This window comes from Amblyomma mixtum, chromosome 2 (genome assembly GCF_055824585.1).
Source record: "Amblyomma mixtum isolate Tamu chromosome 2, ASM5582458v1, whole genome shotgun sequence".
NCBI lineage: Eukaryota > Metazoa > Arthropoda > Arachnida > Ixodida > Ixodidae > Amblyomma > Amblyomma mixtum.
In genome coordinates this window covers 163,943,885-163,969,471 of record NC_143013.1, presented here as the reverse complement: position 1 = coordinate 163,969,471, position 25,587 = coordinate 163,943,885, and positions in this window count along the sequence as shown.

Sequence of the window (25,587 nt, the reverse complement as noted above, 5' to 3'; positions counted from 1 at the left end):
TAATATTGCATTTGGGTATTTGTTTCAGTTCCATATTTACTGCTTCGCATGTGAGGGTTGAGATTTGCCCACAGGCCTTGCAGGGCTCCGAAAGGAGCTAATCGCGGTTAAGATTGTGCTCAGAGGTAATATTGCATTTGGGTATTTGTTTCAGTTCCAGATTTACTGCTTCGCATGTGAGGGTTGAGATTTGCCCACAGGCCTTGCAGGGCTCCGAAAGGAGCTAATCGCGGTTAAGATTGTGCTCAGAGGTAATATTGCATTTGGGTATTTGTTTCAGTTCCAGATTTACTGCTTCGCATGTGAGGGTTGAGATTTTCCACAGGCCTGGCAGGGCTCCGAAAGGAGCTAATCGCGGTTAAGATTGTGCACAGAGGTAATACTGCATTTGGGTTTTGTTTCAGTTCCAGATTTGCTGCTTCGCATGGGAGGGTTGAGATTTGCTCACAGGCCTTGCAGGGCTCCGAAAGGGGCTAAACGCGGTTAAGATTGTGCTCAGAGGTAATATTGCATTTGGGTATTTGTTTCAGTTCCATATTTACTGCTTCGCATGTGAGGGTTGAGATTTGCCCACAGGCCTTGCAGGGCTCCGAAAGGAGCTAATCGCGGTTAAGATTGTGCTCAGAGGTAATATTGCATTTGGGTATTTGTTTCAGTTCCAGATTTACTGCTTCGCATGTGAGGGTTGAGATTTGCTCACAGGCCTTGCAGGGCTCCGAAAGGAGCTAATCGCGGTTAAGATTGTGCTCAGAGGTAATATTGCATTTGGGCATTTGTTTCAGTTCCAGATTTACTGCTTCGCATGTGAGGGTTGAGATTTGCTCACAGGCCTTGCAGGGCTCCGAAAGGAGCTAATCGCGGTTAAGATTGTGCTCAGAGGTAATATTGCATTTGGGTATTTGTTTCAGTTCCAGATTTACTGCTCCGCATGTGAGGGTTGAGATTTGCTCACAGGCCTTGCAGGGCTCCGAAAGGAGCCAATCGCGGTTAAGATTGTGCTCAGAGGTAATACTGCATTGGGGTATTTGTTTCAGTTCCAGATTTACTGCTTCACATGTGAGGGTTGAGATTTGCTCACAGGCCTTGCAGGGCTCCGAAAGGAGCTAATCGCGGTTAAGATTGTGCTCAGAGGTAATATTGCATTTGGGTATTTGTTTCAGTTCCAAATTTACTGCTTCGCATGTGAGGGTTGAGATTTGCTCACAGACCTTGCAGGGCTCCGAAAGGAGCTAATCGCGGTTAAGATTGTGCTCAGAGGTAATATTGCATTTGGGTATTTGTTTCAGTTCAAATTTACTGCTTCGCATGTGAGGGTTGAGATTTGCTCACAGACCTTGCAGGGCTACGAAAGGAGCTAATCGCGGTTAAGATTGTGCTCAGAGGTAATACTGCATATGGGTATTTGTTTCAGTTCCAGATTTACTGCTTCGCATGTGAGGGTTGAGATTTGCTCACAGGCCCTGCAGGGCTCCGAAAGGAGCTAATCGCGGTTAAGATTGTGCTCAGAGGTAATACTGCATTTGGGTATTTGTTTCAGTTCCAGATTTACTGCTTCGCATGTGAGGGTTGAGATTTGCTCACAGGCCTTGCAGGGCTCCGAAAGGAGCTAATCGCGGTTAAGATTGTGCACAGAGGTAATACTGCATTTGGGTTTTGTTTCAGTTCCAGATTTACTGCTTCGCATGGGAGGGTTGAGATTTGCTCACAGGCCTTGCAGGGCTCCGAAAGGGGCTAATCGCGGTTAAGATTGTGCTCAGAGGTAATACTGCATTTGGGTATTTGTTTCAGTTCCAGATTTACTGCTTCGCATGTGAGGGTAGAGATTTTCCACAGGCCTTGCAGGGCTCCGAAAGGAGCTAATCGCGGTTAAGATTGTGCTCAGGGGTAATATTGCATCTATGTATTTGTTTCAGTTCCAGATTTACTGCTTCGCATGTGACGGTTGAGATTTGCCCACAGGCCTTGCAGGGCTCCTAAAGGAGCTAATCGCGGTTAAGATTGTGCTCAGAGGTAATATTGCATTTGGGTATTTGTTTCAGTTCCAGATTTACTGCTTCGCATGGGAGGGTTGAGATTTGTCCACAGGCCTTGCAGGGCTCCGAAAGGAGCTAATCGCGGTTAAGATTGTGCTCAGAGGTAATATTGCATTTGGGTATTTGTTTCAGTTCCAGATTTACTGCTTCGCATGTGAGGGTTGAGATTTGCTCACAGGCCTTGCAGGGCTCCGAAAGGAGCTAATCGCGGTTAAGATTGTGCTCAGAGGTAATACTGCATTTGGGTATTTGTTTCAGTTCCAGATTTACTGCTTCGCATGTGAGTGTTGAGATTTGCTCACAGGCCTTGCAGGGCTCCGAAAGGAGCTAATCGCGGTTAAGATTGTGCTCAGAGGTAGTATTGCATTTGGGTATTTGTTTCAGTTCCAGATTTACTGCTCCGCATGTGAGGGTTGAGATTTGCTCACAGGCCTTGCAGGGCTCCGAAAGGAGCTAATCGCGGTTAAGATTGTGCTCAGAGGTAATACTGCATTGGGGAATTTGTTTCAGTTCCAGATTTACTGCTTCACATGTGAGGGTTGAGATTTGCTCACAGGCCTTGCAGGGCTCCGAAAGGAGCTAATCGCGGTTAAGATTGTGCTCAGAGGTAATATTGCATTTGGGTATTTGTTTCAGTTCAAATTTACTGCTTCGCATGTGAGGGTTGAGATTTGCTCACAGACCTTGCAGGGCTACGAAAGGAGCTAATCGCGGTTAAGATTGTGCTCAGAGGTAATACTGCATATGGGTATTTGTTTCAGTTCCAGATTTACTGCTTCGCATGTGAGGGTTGAGATTTGCTCACAGGCCCTGCAGGGCTCCGAAAGGAGCTAATCGCGGTTAAGATTGTGCTCAGAGGTAATACTGCATTTGGGTATTTGTTTCAGTTCCAGATTTACTGCTTCGCATGTGAGGGTTGAGATTTGCTCACAGGCCTTGCAGGGCTCCGAAAGGAGCTAATCGCGGTTAAGATTGTGCACAGAGGTAATACTGCATTTGGGTTTTGTTTCAGTTCCAGATTTACTGCTTCGCATGGGAGGGTTGAGATTTGCTCACAGGCCTTGCAGGGCTCCGAAAGGGGCTAATCGCGGTTAAGATTGTGCTCAGAGGTAATACTGCATTTGGGTATTTGTTTCAGTTCCAGATTTACTGCTTCGCATGTGAGGGTAGAGATTTTCCACAGGCCTTGCAGGGCTCCGAAAGGAGCTAATCGCGGTTAAGATTGTGCTCAGGGGTAATATTGCATCTATGTATTTGTTTCAGTTCCAGATTTACTGCTTCGCATGTGACGGTTGAGATTTGCCCACAGGCCTTGCAGGGCTCCTAAAGGAGCTAATCGCGGTTAAGATTGTGCTCAGAGGTAATATTGCATTTGGGTATTTGTTTCAGTTCCAGATTTACTGCTTCGCATGGGAGGGTTGAGATTTGTCCACAGGCCTTGCAGGGCTCCGAAAGGAGCTAATCGCGGTTAAGATTGTGCTCAGAGGTAATATTGCATTTGGGTATTTGTTTCAGTTCCAGATTTACTGCTTCGCATGTGAGGGTTGAGATTTGCTCACAGGCCTTGCAGGGCTCCGAAAGGAGCTAATCGCGGTTAAGATTGTGCTCAGAGGTAATACTGCATTTGGGTATTTGTTTCAGTTCCAGATTTACTGCTTCGCATGTGAGTGTTGAGATTTGCTCACAGGCCTTGCAGGGCTTCGAAAGGAGCTAATCGCGGTTAAGATTGTGCTCAGAGGTAGTATTGCATTTGGGTATTTGTTTCAGTTCCAGATTTACTGCTCCGCATGTGAGGGTTGAGATTTGCTCACAGGCCTTGCAGGGCTCCGAAAGGAGCTAATCGCGGTTAAGATTGTGCTCAGAGGTAATACTGCATTGGGGAATTTGTTTCAGTTCCAGATTTACTGCTTCACATGTGAGGGTTGAGATTTGCTCACAGGCCTTGCAGGGCTCCGAAAGGAGCTAATCGCGGTTAAGATTGTGCTCAGAGGTAATATTGTATTTGGGTATTTGTTTCAGTTCCAAATTTACTGCTTCGCATGTGAGGGTTGAGATTTGCCCACAGGCCTTGCAGGGCTCCGAAAGGAGCTAATCGCGGTTAAGATTGTGCTCAGAGGTAATATTGCATTTGGGTATTTGTTTCACTTCCAGATTTACTGCTTCGCATGTGAGGGTTCAGATTTGCCCACAGGCCTTGCAGGGCTCCGAAAGGAGCTAATCGCGGTTAAGATTGTGCTCAGAGGTAATATTGCATTTGGGTATTTGTTTCAGTTCCAGATTTACTGCTTCGCATGTGAGGGTTGAGATTTTCCACAGGCCTGGCAGGGCTCCGAAAGGAGCTAATCGCGGTTAAGATTGTGCTCAGAGGTAATATTGCATTTGGGTATTTGTTTCAGTTCCAGATTTACTGCTTCGCATGTGACGGTTGAGATTTGCCCACAGGCCTTGCAGGGTTCCGAAAGAAGCTAATCGCGGTTAAGATTGTGCTCAGAGGTAATATTGCATTTGGGTATTTGTTTCAGTTCCAGATTTACTGCTTCGCATGTGAGGGTTGAGATTTGTCCACAGGCCTTGCAGGGCTCCGAAAGGAGCTAATCGCGGTTAAGATTGTGCTCAGAGGTAATACTGCATTTGGGTATTTGTTTCAGTTCCAGATTTACTGCTTCGCATGTGAGGGTTGAGATTTGCCCACAGGCCTTGCAGGGCTCCGAAAGGAGCTAATCGCGGTTAAGATTGTGCTCAGAGGTAATATTGCATTTGGGTATTTGTTTCAGTTCCATATTTACTGCTTCGCATGTGAGGGTTGAGATTTGCCCACAGGCCTTGCAGGGCTCCGAAAGGAGCTAATCGCGGTTAAGATTGTGCTCAGAGGTAATATTGCATTTGGGTATTTGTTTCAGTTCCAGATTTACTGCTTCGCATGTGAGGGTTGAGATTTGCCCACAGGCCTTGCAGGGCTCCGAAAGGAGCTAATCGCGGTTAAGATTGTGCTCAGAGGTAATATTGCATTTGGGTATTTGTTTCAGTTCCAGATTTACTGCTTCGCATGTGAGGGTTGAGATTTTCCACAGGCCTGGCAGGGCTCCGAAAGGAGCTAATCGCGGTTAAGATTGTGCACAGAGGTAATACTGCATTTGGGTTTTGTTTCAGTTCCAGATTTGCTGCTTCGCATGGGAGGGTTGAGATTTGCTCACAGGCCTTGCAGGGCTCCGAAAGGGGCTAAACGCGGTTAAGATTGTGCTCAGAGGTAATATTGCATTTGGGTATTTGTTTCAGTTCCATATTTACTGCTTCGCATGTGAGGGTTGAGATTTGCCCACAGGCCTTGCAGGGCTCCGAAAGGAGCTAATCGCGGTTAAGATTGTGCTCAGAGGTAATATTGCATTTGGGTATTTGTTTCAGTTCCAGATTTACTGCTTCGCATGTGAGGGTTGAGATTTGCTCACAGGCCTTGCAGGGCTCCGAAAGGAGCTAATCGCGGTTAAGATTGTGCTCAGAGGTAATATTGCATTTGGGCATTTGTTTCAGTTCCAGATTTACTGCTTCGCATGTGAGGGTTGAGATTTGCTCACAGGCCTTGCAGGGCTCCGAAAGGAGCTAATCGCGGTTAAGATTGTGCTCAGAGGTAATATTGCATTTGGGTATTTGTTTCAGTTCCAGATTTACTGCTCCGCATGTGAGGGTTGAGATTTGCTCACAGGCCTTGCAGGGCTCCGAAAGGAGCTAATCGCGGTTAAGATTGTGCTCAGAGGTAATACTGCATTTGGGTATTTGTTTCAGTTCCAGATTTACTGCTTCGCATGTGAGGGTTGAGATTTGCTCACAGGCCTTGCAGGGCTCCGAAAGAAGCTAATCGCGGTTAAGATTGTGCACAGAGGTAATACTGCATTTGGGTTTTGTTTCAGTTCCAGATTTACTGCTTCGCATGGGAGGGTTGAGATTTGCTCACAGGCCTTGCAGGGCTCCGAAAGGGGCTAATCGCGGTTAACATTGTGCTCAGAGGTAATACTGCATTTGGGTATTTGTTTCAGTTCCAGATTTACTGCTTCGCATGTGAGGGTAGAGATTTTCCACAGGCCTTGCAGGGCTCCGAAAGGAGCTAATCGCGGTTAAGATTGTGCTCAGGGGTAATATTGCATCTATGTATTTGTTTCAGTTCCAGATTTACTGCTTCGCATGTGACGGTTGAGATTTGCCCACAGGCCTTGCAGGGCTCCTAAAGGAGCTAATCGCGGTTAAGATTGTGCTCAGAGGTAATATTGCATTTGGGTATTTGTTTCAGTTCCAGATTTACTGCTTCGCATGGGAGGGTTGAGATTTGTCCACAGGCCTTGCAGGGCTCCGAAAGGAGCTAATCGCGGTTAAGATTGTGCTCAGAGGTAATATTGCATTTGGGTATTTGTTTCAGTTCCAGATTTACTGCTTCGCATGTGAGGGTTGAGATTTGCTCACAGGCCTTGCAGGGCTCCGAAAGGAGCTAATCGCGGTTAAGATTGTGCTCAGAGGTAATACTGCATTTGGGTATTTGTTTCAGTTCCAGATTTACTGCTTCGCATGTGAGTGTTGAGATTTGCTCACAGGCCTTGCAGGGCTCCGAAAGGAGCTAATCGCGGTTAAGATTGTGCTCAGAGGTAGTATTGCATTTGGGTATTTGTTTCAGTTCCAGATTTACTGCTCCGCATGTGAGGGTTGAGATTTGCTCACAGGCCTTGCAGGGCTCCGAAAGGAGCTAATCGCGGTTAAGATTGTGCTCAGAGGTAATACTGCATTGGGGTATTTGTTTCAGTTCCAGATTTACTGCTTCACATGTGAGGGTTGAGATTTGCTCACAGGCCTTGCAGGGCTCCGAAAGGAGCTAATCGCGGTTAAGATTGTGCTCAGAGGTAATATTGCATTTGGGTATTTGTTTCAGTTCCAAATTTACTGCTTCGCATGTGAGGGTTGAGATTTGCTCACAGACCTTGCAGGGCTCCGAAAGGAGCTAATCGCGGTTAAGATTGTGCTCAGAGGTAATATTGCATTTGGGTATTTGTTTCAGTTCAAATTTACTGCTTCGCATGTGAGGGTTGAGATTTGCTCACAGACCTTGCAGGGCTACGAAAGGAGCTAATCGCGGTTAAGATTGTGCTCAGAGGTAATACTGCATATGGGTATTTGTTTCAGTTCCAGATTTACTGCTTCGCATGTGAGGGTTGAGATTTGCTCACAGGCCCTGCAGGGCTCCGAAAGGAGCTAATCGCGGTTAAGATTGTGCTCAGAGGTAATACTGCATTTGGGTATTTGTTTCAGTTCCAGATTTACTGCTTCGCATGTGAGGGTTGAGATTTGCTCACAGGCCTTGCAGGGCTCCGAAAGGAGCTAATCGCGGTTAAGATTGTGCACAGAGGTAATACTGCATTTGGGTTTTGTTTCAGTTCCAGATTTACTGCTTCGCATGGGAGGGTTGAGATTTGCTCACAGGCCTTGCAGGGCTCCGAAAGGGGCTAATCGCGGTTAAGATTGTGCTCAGAGGTAATACTGCATTAGGGTATTTGTTTCAGTTCCAGATTTACTGCTTCGCATGTGAGGGTAGTGATTTTCCACAGGCCTTGCAGGGCTCCGAAAGGAGCTAATCGCGGTTAAGATTGTGCTCAGGGGTAATATTGCATCTATGTATTTGTTTCAGTTCCAGATTTACTGCTTCGCATGTGACGGTTGAGATTTGCCCACAGGCCTTGCAGGGCTCCTAAAGGAGCTAATCGCGGTTAAGATTGTGCTCAGAGGTAATATTGCATTTGGGTATTTGTTTCAGTTCCAGATTTACTGCTTCGCATGGGAGGGTTGAGATTTGTCCACAGGCCTTGCAGGGCTCCGAAAGGAGCTAATCGCGGTTAAGATTGTGCTCAGAGGTAATATTGCATTTGGGTATTTGTTTCAGTTCCAGATTTACTGCTTCGCATGTGAGGGTTGAGATTTGCTCACAGGCCTTGCAGGGCTCCGAAAGGAGCTAATCGCGGTTAAGATTGTGCTCAGAGGTAATACTGCATTTGGGTATTTGTTTCAGTTCCAGATTTACTGCTTCGCATGTGAGTGTTGAGATTTGCCCACAGGCCTTGCAGGGCTCCGAAAGGAGCTAATCGCGGTTAAGATTGTGCTCAGAGGTAATATTGCATTTGGGTATTTGTTTCACTTCCAGATTTACTGCTTCGCATGTGAGGGTTCAGATTTGCCCACAGGCCTTGCAGGGCTCCGAAAGGAGCTAATCGCGGTTAAGATTGTGCTCAGAGGTAATATTGCATTTGGGTATTTGTTTCAGTTCCAGATTTACTGCTTCGCATGTGAGGGTTGAGATTTTCCACAGGCCTGGCAGGGCTCCGAAAGGAGCTAATCGCGGTTAAGATTGTGCTCAGAGGTAATATTGCATTTGGGTATTTGTTTCAGTTCCAGATTTACTGCTTCGCATGTGACGGTTGAGATTTGCCCACAGGCCTTGCAGGGTTCCGAAAGAAGCTAATCGCGGTTAAGATTGTGCTCAGAGGTAATATTGCATTTGGGTATTTGTTTCACTTCCAGATTTACTGCTTCGCATGTGAGGGTTCAGATTTGCCCACAGGCCTTGCAGGGCTCCGAAAGGAGCTAATCGCGGTTAAGATTGTGCTCAGAGGTAATATTGCATTTGGGTATTTGTTTCAGTTCCAGATTTACTGCTTCGCATGTGAGGGTTGAGATTTTCCACAGGCCTGGCAGGGCTCCGAAAGGAGCTAATCGCGGTTAAGATTGTGCTCAGAGGTAATATTGCATTTGGGTATTTGTTTCAGTTCCAGATTTACTGCTTCGCATGTGACGGTTGAGATTTGCCCACAGGCCTTGCAGGGTTCCGAAAGAAGCTAATCGCGGTTAAGATTGTGCTCAGAGGTAATATTGCATTTGGGTATTTGTTTCAGTTCCAGATTTACTGCTTCGCATGTGAGGGTTGAGATTTGTCCACAGGCCTTGCAGGGCTCCGAAAGGAGCTAATCGCGGTTAAGATTGTGCTCAGAGGTAATACTGCATTTGGGTATTTGTTTCAGTTCCAGATTTACTGCTTCGCATGTGAGGGTTGAGATTTGCCCACAGGCCTTGCAGGGCTCCGAAAGGAGCTAATCGCGGTTAAGATTGTGCTCAGAGGTAATATTGCATTTGGGTATTTGTTTCAGTTCCATATTTACTGCTTCGCATGTGAGGGTTGAGATTTGCCCACAGGCCTTGCAGGGCTCCGAAAGGAGCTAATCGCGGTTAAGATTGTGCTCAGAGGTAATATTGCATTTGGGTATTTGTTTCAGTTCCAGATTTACTGCTTCGCATGTGAGGGTTGAGATTTGCCCACAGGCCTTGCAGGGCTCCGAAAGGAGCTAATCGCGGTTAAGATTGTGCTCAGAGGTAATATTGCATTTGGGTATTTGTTTCAGTTCCAGATTTACTGCTTCGCATGTGAGGGTTGAGATTTTCCACAGGCCTGGCAGGGCTCCGAAAGGAGCTAATCGCGGTTAAGATTGTGCACAGAGGTAATACTGCATTTGGGTTTTGTTTCAGTTCCAGATTTGCTGCTTCGCATGGGAGGGTTGAGATTTGCTCACAGGCCTTGCAGGGCTCCGAAAGGGGCTAAACGCGGTTAAGATTGTGCTCAGAGGTAATATTGCATTTGGGTATTTGTTTCAGTTCCATATTTACTGCTTCGCATGTGAGGGTTGAGATTTGCCCACAGGCCTTGCAGGGCTCCGAAAGGAGCTAATCGCGGTTAAGATTGTGCTCAGAGGTAATATTGCATTTGGGTATTTGTTTCAGTTCCAGATTTACTGCTTCGCATGTGAGGGTTGAGATTTGCTCACAGGCCTTGCAGGGCTCCGAAAGGAGCTAATCGCGGTTAAGATTGTGCTCAGAGGTAATATTGCATTTGGGCATTTGTTTCAGTTCCAGATTTACTGCTTCGCATGTGAGGGTTGAGATTTGCTCACAGGCCTTGCAGGGCTCCGAAAGGAGCTAATCGCGGTTAAGATTGTGCTCAGAGGTAATATTGCATTTGGGTATTTGTTTCAGTTCCAGATTTACTGCTCCGCATGTGAGGGTTGAGATTTGCTCACAGGCCTTGCAGGGCTCCGAAAGGAGCTAATCGCGGTTAAGATTGTGCTCAGAGGTAATACTGCATTGGGGTATTTGTTTCAGTTCCAGATTTACTGCTTCACATGTGAGGGTTGAGATTTGCTCACAGGCCTTGCAGGGCTCCGAAAGGAGCTAATCGCGGTTAAGATTGTGCTCAGAGGTAATATTGCATTTGGGTATTTGTTTCAGTTCCAAATTTACTGCTTCGCATGTGAGGGTTGAGATTTGCTCACAGACCTTGCAGGGCTCCGAAAGGAGCTAATCGCGGTTAAGATTGTGCTCAGAGGTAATATTGCATTTGGGTATTTGTTTCAGTTCAAATTTACTGCTTCGCATGTGAGGGTTGAGATTTGCTCACAGACCTTGCAGGGCTACGAAAGGAGCTAATCGCGGTTAAGATTGTGCTCAGAGGTAATACTGCATATGGGTATTTGTTTCAGTTCCAGATTTACTGCTTCGCATGTGAGGGTTGAGATTTGCTCACAGGCCCTGCAGGGCTCCGAAAGGAGCTAATCGCGGTTAAGATTGTGCTCAGAGGTAATACTGCATTTGGGTATTTGTTTCAGTTCCAGATTTACTGCTTCGCATGTGAGGGTTGAGATTTGCTCACAGGCCTTGCAGGGCTCCGAAAGGAGCTAATCGCGGTTAAGATTGTGCACAGAGGTAATACTGCATTTGGGTTTTGTTTCAGTTCCAGATTTACTGCTTCGCATGGGAGGGTTGAGATTTGCTCACAGGCCTTGCAGGGCTCCGAAAGGGGCTAATCGCGGTTAAGATTGTGCTCAGAGGTAATACTGCATTTGGGTATTTGTTTCAGTTCCAGATTTACTGCTTCGCATGTGAGGGTAGAGATTTTCCACAGGCCTTGCAGGGCTCCGAAAGGAGCTAATCGCGGTTAAGATTGTGCTCAGGGGTAATATTGCATCTATGTATTTGTTTCAGTTCCAGATTTACTGCTTCGCATGTGACGGTTGAGATTTGCCCACAGGCCTTGCAGGGCTCCTAAAGGAGCTAATCGCGGTTAAGATTGTGCTCAGAGGTAATATTGCATTTGGGTATTTGTTTCAGTTCCAGATTTACTGCTTCGCATGGGAGGGTTGAGATTTGTCCACAGGCCTTGCAGGGCTCCGAAAGGAGCTAATCGCGGTTAAGATTGTGCTCAGAGGTAATATTGCATTTGGGTATTTGTTTCAGTTCCAGATTTACTGCTTCGCATGTGAGGGTTGAGATTTGCTCACAGGCCTTGCAGGGCTCCGAAAGGAGCTAATCGCGGTTAAGATTGTGCTCAGAGGTAATACTGCATTTGGGTATTTGTTTCAGTTCCAGATTTACTGCTTCGCATGTGAGTGTTGAGATTTGCTCACAGGCCTTGCAGGGCTCCGAAAGGAGCTAATCGCGGTTAAGATTGTGCTCAGAGGTAGTATTGCATTTGGGTATTTGTTTCAGTTCCAGATTTACTGCTCCGCATGTGAGGGTTGAGATTTGCTCACAGGCCTTGCAGGGCTCCGAAAGGAGCTAATCGCGGTTAAGATTGTGCTCAGAGGTAATACTGCATTGGGGAATTTGTTTCAGTTCCAGATTTACTGCTTCACATGTGAGGGTTGAGATTTGCTCACAGGCCTTGCAGGGCTCCGAAAGGAGCTAATCGCGGTTAAGATTGTGCTCAGAGGTAATATTGTATTTGGGTATTTGTTTCAGTTCCAAATTTACTGCTTCGCATGTGAGGGTTGAGATTTGCCCACAGGCCTTGCAGGGCTCCGAAAGGAGCTAATCGCGGTTAAGATTGTGCTCAGAGGTAATATTGCATTTGGGTATTTGTTTCACTTCCAGATTTACTGCTTCGCATGTGAGGGTTCAGATTTGCCCACAGGCCTTGCAGGGCTCCGAAAGGAGCTAATCGCGGTTAAGATTGTGCTCAGAGGTAATATTGCATTTGGGTATTTGTTTCAGTTCCAGATTTACTGCTTCGCATGTGAGGGTTGAGATTTTCCACAGGCCTGGCAGGGCTCCGAAAGGAGCTAATCGCGGTTAAGATTGTGCTCAGAGGTAATATTGCATTTGGGTATTTGTTTCAGTTCCAGATTTACTGCTTCGCATGTGACGGTTGAGATTTGCCCACAGGCCTTGCAGGGTTCCGAAAGAAGCTAATCGCGGTTAAGATTGTGCTCAGAGGTAATATTGCATTTGGGTATTTGTTTCAGTTCCAGATTTACTGCTTCGCATGTGAGGGTTGAGATTTGTCCACAGGCCTTGCAGGGCTCCGAAAGGAGCTAATCGCGGTTAAGATTGTGCTCAGAGGTAATACTGCATTTGGGTATTTGTTTCAGTTCCAGATTTACTGCTTCGCATGTGAGGGTTGAGATTTGCCCACAGGCCTTGCAGGGCTCCGAAAGGAGCTAATCGCGGTTAAGATTGTGCTCAGAGGTAATATTGCATTTGGGTATTTGTTTCAGTTCCATATTTACTGCTTCGCATGTGAGGGTTGAGATTTGCCCACAGGCCTTGCAGGGCTCCGAAAGGAGCTAATCGCGGTTAAGATTGTGCTCAGAGGTAATATTGCATTTGGGTATTTGTTTCAGTTCCAGATTTACTGCTTCGCATGTGAGGGTTGAGATTTGCCCACAGGCCTTGCAGGGCTCCGAAAGGAGCTAATCGCGGTTAAGATTGTGCTCAGAGGTAATATTGCATTTGGGTATTTGTTTCAGTTCCAGATTTACTGCTTCGCATGTGAGGGTTGAGATTTGCCCACAGGCCTTGCAGGGCTCCGAAAGGAGCTAATCGCGGTTAAGATTGTGCTCAGAGGTAATATTGCATTTGGGTATTTGTTTCAGTTCCAGATTTACTGCTTCGCATGTGAGGGTTGAGATTTTCCACAGGCCTGGCAGGGCTCCGAAAGGAGCTAATCGCGGTTAAGATTGTGCACAGAGGTAATACTGCATTTGGGTTTTGTTTCAGTTCCAGATTTGCTGCTTCGCATGGGAGGGTTGAGATTTGCTCACAGGCCTTGCAGGGCTCCGAAAGGGGCTAAACGCGGTTAAGATTGTGCTCAGAGGTAATATTGCATTTGGGTATTTGTTTCAGTTCCATATTTACTGCTTCGCATGTGAGGGTTGAGATTTGCCCACAGGCCTTGCAGGGCTCCGAAAGGAGCTAATCGCGGTTAAGATTGTGCACAGAGGTAATACTGCATTTGGGTTTTGTTTCAGTTCCAGATTTGCTGCTTCGCATGGGAGGGTTGAGATTTGCTCACAGGCCTTGCAGGGCTCCGAAAGGGGCTAAACGCGGTTAAGATTGTGCTCAGAGGTAATATTGCATTTGGGTATTTGTTTCAGTTCCATATTTACTGCTTCGCATGTGAGGGTTGAGATTTGCCCACAGGCCTTGCAGGGCTCCGAAAGGAGCTAATCGCGGTTAAGATTGTGCTCAGAGGTAATATTGCATTTGGGTATTTGTTTCAGTTCCAGATTTACTGCTTCGCATGTGAGGGTTGAGATTTGCTCACAGGCCTTGCAGGGCTCCGAAAGGAGCTAATCGCGGTTAAGATTGTGCTCAGAGGTAATATTGCATTTGGGCATTTGTTTCAGTTCCAGATTTACTGCTTCGCATGTGAGGGTTGAGATTTGCTCACAGGCCTTGCAGGGCTCCGAAAGGAGCTAATCGCGGTTAAGATTGTGCTCAGAGGTAATATTGCATTTGGGTATTTGTTTCAGTTCCAGATTTACTGCTCCGCATGTGAGGGTTGAGATTTGCTCACAGGCCTTGCAGGGCTCCGAAAGGAGCTAATCGCGGTTAAGATTGTGCTCAGAGGTAATACTGCATTGGGGTATTTGTTTCAGTTCCAGATTTACTGCTTCACATGTGAGGGTTGAGATTTGCTCACAGGCCTTGCAGGGCTCCGAAAGGAGCTAATCGCGGTTAAGATTGTGCTCAGAGGTAATATTGCATTTGGGTATTTGTTTCAGTTCCAAATTTACTGCTTCGCATGTGAGGGTTGAGATTTGCTCACAGACCTTGCAGGGCTCCGAAAGGAGCTAATCGCGGTTAAGATTGTGCTCAGAGGTAATATTGCATTTGGGTATTTGTTTCAGTTCAAATTTACTGCTTCGCATGTGAGGGTTGAGATTTGCTCACAGACCTTGCAGGGCTACGAAAGGAGCTAATCGCGGTTAAGATTGTGCTCAGAGGTAATACTGCATATGGGTATTTGTTTCAGTTCCAGATTTACTGCTTCGCATGTGAGGGTTGAGATTTGCTCACAGGCCCTGCAGGGCTCCGAAAGGAGCTAATCGCGGTTAAGATTGTGCTCAGAGGTAATACTGCATTTGGGTATTTGTTTCAGTTCCAGATTTACTGCTTCGCATGTGAGGGTTGAGATTTGCTCACAGGCCTTGCAGGGCTCCGAAAGGAGCTAATCGCGGTTAAGATTGTGCACAGAGGTAATACTGCATTTGGGTTTTGTTTCAGTTCCAGATTTACTGCTTCGCATGGGAGGGTTGAGATTTGCTCACAGGCCTTGCAGGGCTCCGAAAGGGGCTAATCGCGGTTAAGATTGTGCTCAGAGGTAATACTGCATTTGGGTATTTGTTTCAGTTCCAGATTTACTGCTTCGCATGTGAGGGTAGAGATTTTCCACAGGCCTTGCAGGGCTCCGAAAGGAGCTAATCGCGGTTAAGATTGTGCTCAGGGGTAATATTGCATCTATGTATTTGTTTCAGTTCCAGATTTACTGCTTCGCATGTGACGGTTGAGATTTGCCCACAGGCCTTGCAGGGCTCCTAAAGGAGCTAATCGCGGTTAAGATTGTGCTCAGAGGTAATATTGCATTTGGGTATTTGTTTCAGTTCCAGATTTACTGCTTCGCATGGGAGGGTTGAGATTTGTCCACAGGCCTTGCAGGGCTCCGAAAGGAGCTAATCGCGGTTAAGATTGTGCTCAGAGGTAATATTGCATTTGGGTATTTGTTTCAGTTCCAGATTTACTGCTCCGCATGTGAGGGTTGAGATTTGCTCACAGGCCTTGCAGGGCTCCGAAAGGAGCTAATCGCGGTTAAGATTGTGCTCAGAGGTAATACTGCATTGGGGAATTTGTTTCAGTTCCAGATTTACTGCTTCACATGTGAGGGTTGAGATTTGCTCACAGGCCTTGCAGGGCTCCGAAAGGAGCTAATCGCGGTTAAGATTGTGCTCAGAGGTAGTATTGCATTTGGGTATTTGTTTCAGTTCCAGATTTACTGCTCCGCATGTGAGGGTTGAGATTTGCTCACAGGCCTTGCAGGGCTCCGAAAGGAGCTAATCGCGGTTAAGATTGTGCTCAGAGGTAATACTGCATTGGGGAATTTGTTTCAGTTCCAGATTTACTGCTTCACATGTGAGGGTTGAGATTTGCTCACAGGCCTTGCAGGGCTCCGAAAGGAGCTAATCGCGGTTAAGATTGTGCTCAGAGGTAATATTGTATTTGGGTATTTGTTTCAGTTCCAAATTTACTGCTTCGCATGTGAGGGTTGAGATTTGCCCACAGGCCTTGCAGGGCTCCGAAAGGAGCTAATCGCGGTTAAGATTGTGCTCAGAGGTAATATTGCATTTGGGTATTTGTTTCACTTCCAGATTTACTGCTTCGCATGTGAGGGTTCAGATTTGCCCACAGGCCTTGCAGGGCTCCGAAAGGAGCTAATCGCGGTTAAGATTGTGCTCAGAGGTAATATTGCATTTGGGTATTTGTTTCAGTTCCAGATTTACTGCTTCGCATGTGAGGGTTGAGATTTTCCACAGGCCTGGCAGGGCTCCGAAAGGAGCTAATCGCGGTTAAGATTGTGCTCAGAGGTAATATTGCATTTGGGTATTTGTTTCAGTTCCAGATTTACTGCTTCGCATGTGACGGTTGAGATTTGCCCACAGGCCTTGCAGGGTTCCGAAAGAAGCTAATCGCGGTTAAGATTGTGCTCAGAGGTAATATTGCATTTGGGTATTTGTTTCAGTTCCAGATTTACTGCTTCGCATGTGAGGGTTGAGATTTGTCCACAGGCCTTGCAGGGCTCCGAAAGGAGCTAATCGCGGTTAAGATTGTGCTCAGAGGTAATACTGCATTTGGGTATTTGTTTCAGTTCCAGATTTACTGCTTCGCATGTGAGGGTTGAGATTTGCCCACAGGCCTTGCAGGGCTCCGAAAGGAGCTAATCGCGGTTAAGATTGTGCTCAGAGGTAATATTGCATTTGGGTATTTGTTTCAGTTCCATATTTACTGCTTCGCATGTGAGGGTTGAGATTTGCCCACAGGCCTTGCAGGGCTCCGAAAGGAGCTAATCGCGGTTAAGATTGTGCTCAGAGGTAATATTGCATTTGGGTATTTGTTTCAGTTCCAGATTTACTGCTTCGCATGTGAGGGTTGAGATTTGCCCACAGGCCTTGCAGGGCTCCGAAAGGAGCTAATCGCGGTTAAGATTGTGCTCAGAGGTAATATTGCATTTGGGTATTTGTTTCAGTTCCAGATTTACTGCTTCGCATGTGAGGGTTGAGATTTTCCACAGGCCTGGCAGGGCTCCGAAAGGAGCTAATCGCGGTTAAGATTGTGCACAGAGGTAATACTGCATTTGGGTTTTGTTTCAGTTCCAGATTTGCTGCTTCGCATGGGAGGGTTGAGATTTGCTCACAGGCCTTGCAGGGCTCCGAAAGGGGCTAAACGCGGTTAAGATTGTGCTCAGAGGTAATATTGCATTTGGGTATTTGTTTCAGTTCCATATTTACTGCTTCGCATGTGAGGGTTGAGATTTGCCCACAGGCCTTGCAGGGCTCTGAAAGGAGCTAATCGCGGTTAAGATTGTGCTCAGAGGTAATATTGCATTTGGGTATTTGTTTCAGTTCCAGATTTACTGCTTCGCATGTGAGGGTTGAGATTTGCTCACAGGCCTTGCAGGGCTCCGAAAGGAGCTAATCGCGGTTAAGATTGTGCTCAGAGGTAATATTGCATTTGGGCATTTGTTTCAGTTCCAGATTTACTGCTTCGCATGTGAGGGTTGAGATTTGCTCACAGGCCTTGCAGGGCTCCGAAAGGAGCTAACCGCGGTTAAGATTGTGCTCAGAGGTAATATTGCATTTGGGTATTTGTTTCAGTTCCAGATTTACTGCTCCGCATGTGAGGGTTGAGATTTGCTCACAGGCCTTGCAGGGCTCCGAAAGGAGCTAATCGCGGTTAAGATTGTGCTCAGAGGTAATACTGCATTGGGGTATTTGTTTCAGTTCCAGATTTACTGCTTCACATGTGAGGGTTGAGATTTGCTCACAGGCCTTGCAGGGCTCCGAAAGGAGCTAATCGCGGTTAAGATTGTGCTCAGAGGTAATATTGCATTTGGGTATTTGTTTCAGTTCCAAATTTACTGCTTCGCATGTGAGGGTTGAGATTTGCTCACAGACCTTGCAGGGCTCCGAAAGGAGCTAATCGCGGTTAAGATTGTGCTCAGAGGTAATATTGCATTTGGGTATTTGTTTCAGTTCAAATTTACTGCTTCGCATGTGAGGGTTGAGATTTGCTCACAGACCTTGCAGGGCTACGAAAGGAGCTAATCGCGGTTAAGATTGTGCTCAGAGGCAATACTGCATATGGGTATTTGTTTCAGTTCCAGATTTACTGCTTCGCATGTGAGGGTTGAGATTTGCTCACAGGCCCTGCAGGGCTCCGAAAGGAGCTAATCGCGGTTAAGATTGTGCTCAGAGGTAATACTGCATTTGGGTATTTGTTTCAGTTCCAGATTTACTGCTTCGCATGTGAGGGTTGAGATTTGCTCACAGGCCTTGCAGGGCTCCGAAAGGAGCTAATCGCGGTTAAGATTGTGCACAGAGGTAATACTGCATTTGGGTTTTGTTTCAGTTCCAGATTTACTGCTTCGCATGGGAGGGTTGAGATTTGCTCACAGGCCTTGCAGGGCTCCGAAAGGGGCTAATCGCGGTTAAGATTGTGCTCAGAGGTAATACTGCATTTGGGTATTTGTTTCAGTTCCAGATTTACTGCTTCGCATGTGAGGGTAGAGATTTTCCACAGGCCTTGCAGGGCTCCGAAAGGAGCTAATCGCGGTTAAGATTGTGCTCAGGGGTAATATTGCATCTATGTATTTGTTTCAGTTCCAGATTTACTGCTTCGCATGTGACGGTTGAGATTTGCCCACAGGCCTTGCAGGGCTCCTAAAGGAGCTAATCGCGGTTAAGATTGTGCTCAGAGGTAATATTGCATTTGGGTATTTGTTTCAGTTCCAGATTTACTGCTTCGCATGGGAGGGTTGAGATTTGTCCACAGGCCTTGCAGGGCTCCGAAAGGAGCTAATCGCGGTTAAGATTGTGCTCAGAGGTAATATTGCATTTGGGTATTTGTTTCAGTTCCAGATTTACTGCTTCGCATGTGAGGGTTGAGATTTGCTCACAGGCCTTGCAGGGCTCCGAAAGGAGCTAATCGCGGTTAAGATTGTGCTCAGAGGTAATACTGCATTTGGGTATTTGTTTCAGTTCCAGATTTACTGCTTCGCATGTGAGTGTTGAGATTTGCTCACAGGCCTTGCAGGGCTCCGAAAGGAGCTAATCGCGGTTAAGATTGTGCTCAGAGGTAGTATTGCATTTGGGTATTTGTTTCAGTTCCAGATTTACTGCTCCGCATGTGAGGGTTGAGATTTGCTCACAGGCCTTGCAGGGCTCCGAAAGGAGCTAATCGCGGTTAAGATTGTGCTCAGAGGTAATACTGCATTGGGGAATTTGTTTCAGTTCCAGATTTACTGCTTCACATGTGAGGGTTGAGATTTGCTCACAGGCCTTGCAGGGCTCCGAAAGGAGCTAATCGCGGTTAAGATTGTGCTCAGAGGTAATATTGTATTTGGGTATTTGTTTCAGTTCCAAATTTACTGCTTCGCATGTGAGGGTTGAGATTTGCCCACAGGCCTTGCAGGGCTCCGAAAGGAGCTAATCGCGGTTAAGATTGTGCTCAGAGGTAATATTGCATTTGGGTATTTGTTTCACTTCCAGATTTACTGCTTCGCATGTGAGGGTTCAGATTTGCCCACAGGCCTTGCAGGGCTCCGAAAGGAGCTAATCGCGGTTAAGATTGTGCTCAGAGGTAATATTGCATTTGGGTATTTGTTTCAGTTCCAGATTTACTGCTTCGCATGTGAGGGTTGAGATTTTCCACAGGCCTGGCAGGGCTCCGAAAGGAGCTAATCGCGGTTAAGATTGTGCTCAGAGGTAATATTGCATTTGGGTATTTGTTTCAGTTCCAGATTTACTGCTTCGCATGTGACGGTTGAGATTTGCCCACAGGCCTTGCAGGGTTCCGAAAGAAGCTAATCGCGGTTAAGATTGTGCTCAGAGGTAATATTGCATTTGGGTATTTGTTTCAGTTCCAGATTTACTGCTTCGCATGTGAGGGTTGAGATTTGTCCACAGGCCTTGCAGGGCTCCGAAAGGAGCTAATCGCGGTTAAGATTGTGCTCAGAGGTAATACTGCATTTGGGTATTTGTTTCAGTTCCAGATTTACTGCTTCGCATGTGAGGGTTGAGATTTGCCCACAGGCCTTGCAGGGCTCCGAAAGGAGCTAATCGCGGTTAAGATTGTGCTCAGAGGTAATATTGCATTTGGGTATTTGTTTCAGTTCCAGATTTACTGCTTCGCATGTGAGGGTTGAGATTTGCTCACAGGCCTTGCAGGGCTCCGAAAGGAGCTAATCGCGGTAAAGATTGTGCTCAGAGGTAATACTGCATTTGGGTATTTGTTTCAGTTCCAGATTTACTGCTTCGCATGTGAGGGTAGAGATTTTCCACAGGCCTTGCAGGGCTCCGAAAGGAGCTAATCGCGGTTAAGATTGTGCTCAGGGGTAATATTGCATCTATGTATTTGTTTCAGTTCCAGATTTACTGCTTCGCATGTGACGGTTGAGATTTGCCCACAGGCCTTGCAGGGCTCCGAAAGGAGCTAATCGCGGTTAAGATTGTGCTCAGAGGTAATATTGCATTTGGGTATTTGTTTCAGTTCCAGATTTACTGCTTCGCATGTGAGGGTTGAGATTTGTCCACAGGCCTTGCAGGGCTCCGAAAGGAGCTAATCGCGGTTAAAATTGTGCTCAGAGGTAATATTGCATTTGGGTATTTGTTTCAGTTCCAGATTTACTGCTTCGCATGTGAGGGTTGAGATTTGCTCACAGGCCTTGCAGGGCTCCGAAAGGAGCTAATCGCGGTTAAGATTGTGCTCAGAGGTAATACTGCATTTGGGTATTTGTTTCAGTTCCAGATTTACTGCTTCGCATGTGAGGGTTGAGATTTGCTCACAGGCCTTGCAGGGCTCCGAAAGGAGCTAATCGCGGTTAAGATTGTGCTCAGAGGTAGTATTGCATTTGGGTATTTGTTTCAGATCCAGATTTACTGCTCCGCATGTGAGGGTTGAGATTTGCTCACAGGCCTTGCAGGGCTCCGAAAGGAGCTAATCGCGGTTAAGATTGTGCTCAGAGGTAATACTGCATTGGGGAATTTGTTTCAGTTCCAGATTTACTGCTTCACATGTGAGGGTTGAGATTTCCTCACAGGCCTTGCAGGGCTCCGAAAGGAGCTAATCGCGGTTAAGATTGTGCTCAGAGGTAATATTGTATTTGGGTATTTGTTTCAGTTCCAAATTTACTGCTTCGCATGTGAGGGTTGAGATTTGCTCACAGACCTTGCAGGGCTACGAAAGGAGCTAATCGCGGTTAAGATTGTGCTCAGAGGTAATACTGCATATGGGTATTTGTTTCAGTTCCAGATTTACTGCTTCGCATGTGAGGGTTGAGATTTGCTCACAGGCCTTGCAGGGCTCCGAAAGGAGCTAATCGCGGTTAAGATTGTGCTCAGAGGTAATACTGCATTTGGGTATTTGTTTCAGTTCCAGATTTACTGCTTCGCATGTGAGGGTTGAGATTTGCTCACAGGCCTTGCAGGGCTCCGAAAGGAGCTAATCGCGGTTAAGATTGTGCACAGAGGTAATACTGCATTTGGGTTTTGTTTCAGTTCCAGATTTACTGCTTCGCATGGGAGGGTTGAGATTTGCTCACAGGCCTTGCAGGGCTCCGAAAGGGGCTAATCGCGGTTAAGATTGTGCTCAGAGGTAATATTGCATTTGGGTATTTGTTTCAGTTCCATATTTACTGCTTCGCATGTGAGGGTTGAGATTTGCCCACAGGCCTTGCAGGGCTCCGAAAGGAGCTAATCGCGGTTAAGATTGTGCTCAGAGGTAATATTGCATTTGGGTATTTGTTTCAGTTCCAGATTTACTGCTTCGCATGTGAGGGTTGAGATTTGCCCACAGGCCTTGCAGGGCTCCGAAAGGAGCTAATCGCGGTTAAGATTGTGCTCAGAGGTAATATTGCATTTGGGTATTTGTTTCAGTTCCAGATTTACTGCTTCGCAAGTGAGGGTTGAGATTTTCCACAGGCCTGGCAGGGCTCCGAAAGGAGCTAATCGCGGTTAAGATTGTGCTCAGAGGTAATATTGCATTTGGGTATTTGTTTCAGTTCCAGATTTACTGCTTCGCATGTGACGGTTGAGATTTGCCCACAGGCCTTGCAGGGCTCCGAAAGGAGCTAATCGCGGTTAAGATTGTGCACAGAGGTAATACTGCATTTGGGTTTTGTTTCAGTTCCAGATTTACTGCTTCGCATGTGAGGGTTGAGATTTGCTCACAGACCTTGCAGGGCTACGAAAGGAGCTAATCGCGGTTAAGATTGTGCTCAGAGGTAATACTGTATATGGGTATTTCTTTCAGTTCCAGATTTACTGCTTCGCATGTGAGGGTTGAGATTTGCTCACAGGCCTTTCAGGGCTCCGAAAGGAGCTAATCGCGGTTAAGATTGTGCACAGAGGTAATACTGCATTTGGGTTTTGTTTCAGTTCCAGATTTGCTGCTTCGCATGGGAGGGTTGAGATTTGCTCACAGGCCTTGCAGGGCTCCGAAAGGGGCTAAACGCGGTTAAGATTGTGCTCAGAGGTAATATTGCATTTGGGTATTTGTTTCAGTTCCATATTTACTGCTTCGCATGTGAGGGTTGAGATTTGCCCACAGGCCTTGCAGGGCTCCGAAAGGAGCTAATCGCGGTTAAGATTGTGCTCAGAGGTAATATTGCATTTGGGTATTTGTTTCAGTTCCAGATTTACTGCTTCGCATGTGAGGGTTGAGATTTGCTCACAGGCCTTGCAGGGCTCCGAAAGGAGCTAATCGCGGTTAAGATTGTGCTCAGAGGTAATATTGCATTTGGGCATTTGTTTCAGTTCCAGATTTACTGCTTCGCATGTGAGGGTTGAGATTTGCTCACAGGCCTTGCAGGGCTCCGAAAGGAGCTAATCGCGGTTAAGATTGTGCTCAGAGGTAATATTGCATTTGGGTATTTGTTTCAGTTCCAGATTTACTGCTCCGCATGTGAGGGTTGAGATTTGCTCACAGGCCTTGCAGGGCTCCGAAAGGAGCTAATCGCGGTTAAGATTGTGCTCAGAGGTAATACTGCATTGGGGTATTTGTTTCAGTTCCAGATTTACTGCTTCACATGTGAGGGTTGAGATTTGCTCACAGGCCTTGCAGGGCTCCGAAAGGAGCTAATCGCGGTTAAGATTGTGCTCAGAGGTAATATTGCATTTGGGTATTTGTTTCAGTTCCAAATTTACTGCTTCGCATGTGAGGGTTGAGATTTGCTCACAGACCTTGCAGGGCTCCGAAAGGAGCTAATCGCGGTTAAGATTGTGCTCAGAGGTAATATTGCATTTGGGTATTTGTTTCAGTTCCAAATTTACTGCTTCGCATGTGAGGGTTGAGATTTGCTCACAGACCTTGCAGGGCTCCGAAAGGAGCTAATCGCGGTTAAGATTGTGCTCAGAGGTAATATTGCATTTGGGTATTTGTTTCAGTTCCAAATTTACTGCTTCGCATGTGAGGGTTGAGATTTGCTCACAGACCTTGCAGGGCTACGAAAGGAGCTAATCGCGGTTAAGATTGTGCTCAGAGGTAATACTGCATATGGGTATTTGTTTCAGTTCCAGATTTACTGCTTCGCATGTGAGGGTTGAGATTTGCTCACAGGCCCTGCAGGGCTCCGAAAGGAGCTAATCGCGGTTAAGATTGTGCTCATAGGTAATACTGCATTTGGGTATTTGTTTCAGTTCCAGATTTACTGCTTCGCATGTGAGGGTTGAGATTTGCTCACAGGCCTTGCAGGGCTCCGAAAGGAGCTAATCGCGGTTAAGATTGTGCACAGAGGTAATACTGCATTTGGGTTTTGTTTCAGTTCCAGATTTACTGCTTCGCATGGGAGGGTTGAGATTTGCTCACAGGCCTTGCAGGGCTCCGAAAGGGGCTAATCGCGGTTAAGATTGTGCTCAGAGGTAATATTGCTTTTGGGTATTTGTTTCAGTTCCATATTTACTGCTTCGCATGTGAGGGTTGAGATTTGCCCACAGGCCTTGCAGGGCTCCGAAAGGAGCTAATCGCGGTTAAGATTGTGCTCAGAGGTAATATTGCATTTGGGTATTTGTTTCAGTTCCAGATTTACTGCTTCGCATGTGAGGGTTGAGATTTTCCACAGGCCTGGCAGGGCTCCGAAAGGAGCTAATCGCGGTTAAGATTGTGCTCAGAGGTAATATTGCATTTGGGTATTTGTTTCAGTTCCAGATTTACTGCTTCGCATGTGACGGTTGAGATTTGCCCACAGGCCTTGCAGGGCTCCGAAAGGAGCTAATCGCGGTTAAGATTGTGCTCAGAGGTAATATTGCATTTGGGTATTTGTTTCAGTTCCAGATTTACTGCTTCGCATGTGAGGGTTGAGATTTGCCCACAGGCCTTGCAGGGCTCCGAAAGGAGCTAATCGCGGTTAAGATTGTGCTCAGAGGTAATATTGCATTTGGGTATTTGTTTAAGTTCCAGATTTACTGCTTCGCATGTGACGGTTGAGATTTGCCCACAGGCCTTGCAGGGCTCCGAAAGGAGCTAATCGCGGTTAAGATTGTGCACAGAGGTAATACTGCATTTGGGTTTTGTTTCAGTTCCAGATTTACTGCTTCGCATGTGAGGGTTGAGATTTGCTCACAGACCTTGCAGGGCTACGAAAGGAGCTAATCGCGGTTAAGATTGTGCTCAGAGGTAATACTGTATATGGGTATTTCTTTCAGTTCCAGATTTACTGCTTCGCATGTGAGGGTTGAGATTTGCTCACAGGCCTTTCAGGGCTCCGAAAGGAGCTAATCGCGGCTAAGATTGTGCACAGAGGTAATACTGCATTTGGGTTTTGTTTCAGTTCCAGATTTGCTGCTTCGCATGGGAGGGTTGAGATTTGCTCACAGGCCTTGCAGGGCTCCGAAAGGGGCTAAACGCGGTTAAGATTGTGCTCAGAGGTAATATTGCATTTGGGTATTTGTTTCAGTTCCATATTTACTGCTTCGCATGTGAGGGTTGAGATTTGCCCACAGGCCTTGCAGGGCTCCGAAAGGAGCTAATCGCGGTTAAGATTGTGCTCAGAGGTAATATTGCATTTGGGTATTTGTTTCAGTTCCAGATTTACTGCTTCGCATGTGAGGGTTGAGATTTGCTCACAGGCCTTGCAGGGCTCCGAAAGGAGCTAATCGCGGTTAAGATTGTGCTCAGAGGTAATATTGCATTTGGGCATTTGTTTCAGTTCCAGATTTACTGCTTCGCATGTGAGGGTTGAGATTTGCTCACAGGCCTTGCAGGGCTCCGAAAGGAGCTAATCGCGGTTAAGATTGTGCTCAGAGGTAATATTGCATTTGGGTATTTGTTTCAGTTCCAGATTTACTGCTCCGCATGTGAGGGTTGAGATTTGCTCACAGGCCTTGCAGGGCTCCGAAAGGAGCTAATCGCGGTTAAGATTGTGCTCAGAGGTAATACTGCATTGGGGTATTTGTTTCAGTTCCAGATTTACTGCTTCACATGTGAGGGTTGAGATTTGCTCACAGGCCTTGCAGGGCTCCGAAAGGAGCTAATCGCGGTTAAGATTGTGCTCAGAGGTAATATTGCATTTGGGTATTTGTTTCAGTTCCAAATTTACTGCTTCGCATGTGAGGGTTGAGATTTGCTCACAGACCTTGCAGGGCTCCGAAAGGAGCTAATCGCGGTTAAGATTGTGCTCAGAGGTAATGTTGCATTTGGGTATTTGTTTCAGTTCCAAATTTACTGCTTCGCATGTGAGGGTTGAGATTTGCTCACAGACCTTGCAGGGCTCCGAAAGGAGCTAATCGCGGTTAAGATTGTGCTCAGAGGTAATATTGCATTTGGGTATTTGTTTCAGTTCCAAATTTACTGCTTCGCATGTGAGGGTTGAGATTTGCTCACAGACCTTGCAGGGCTACGAAAGGAGCTAATCGCGGTTAAGATTGTGCTCAGAGGTAATACTGCATATGGGTATTTGTTTCAGTTCCAGATTTACTGCTTCGCATGTGAG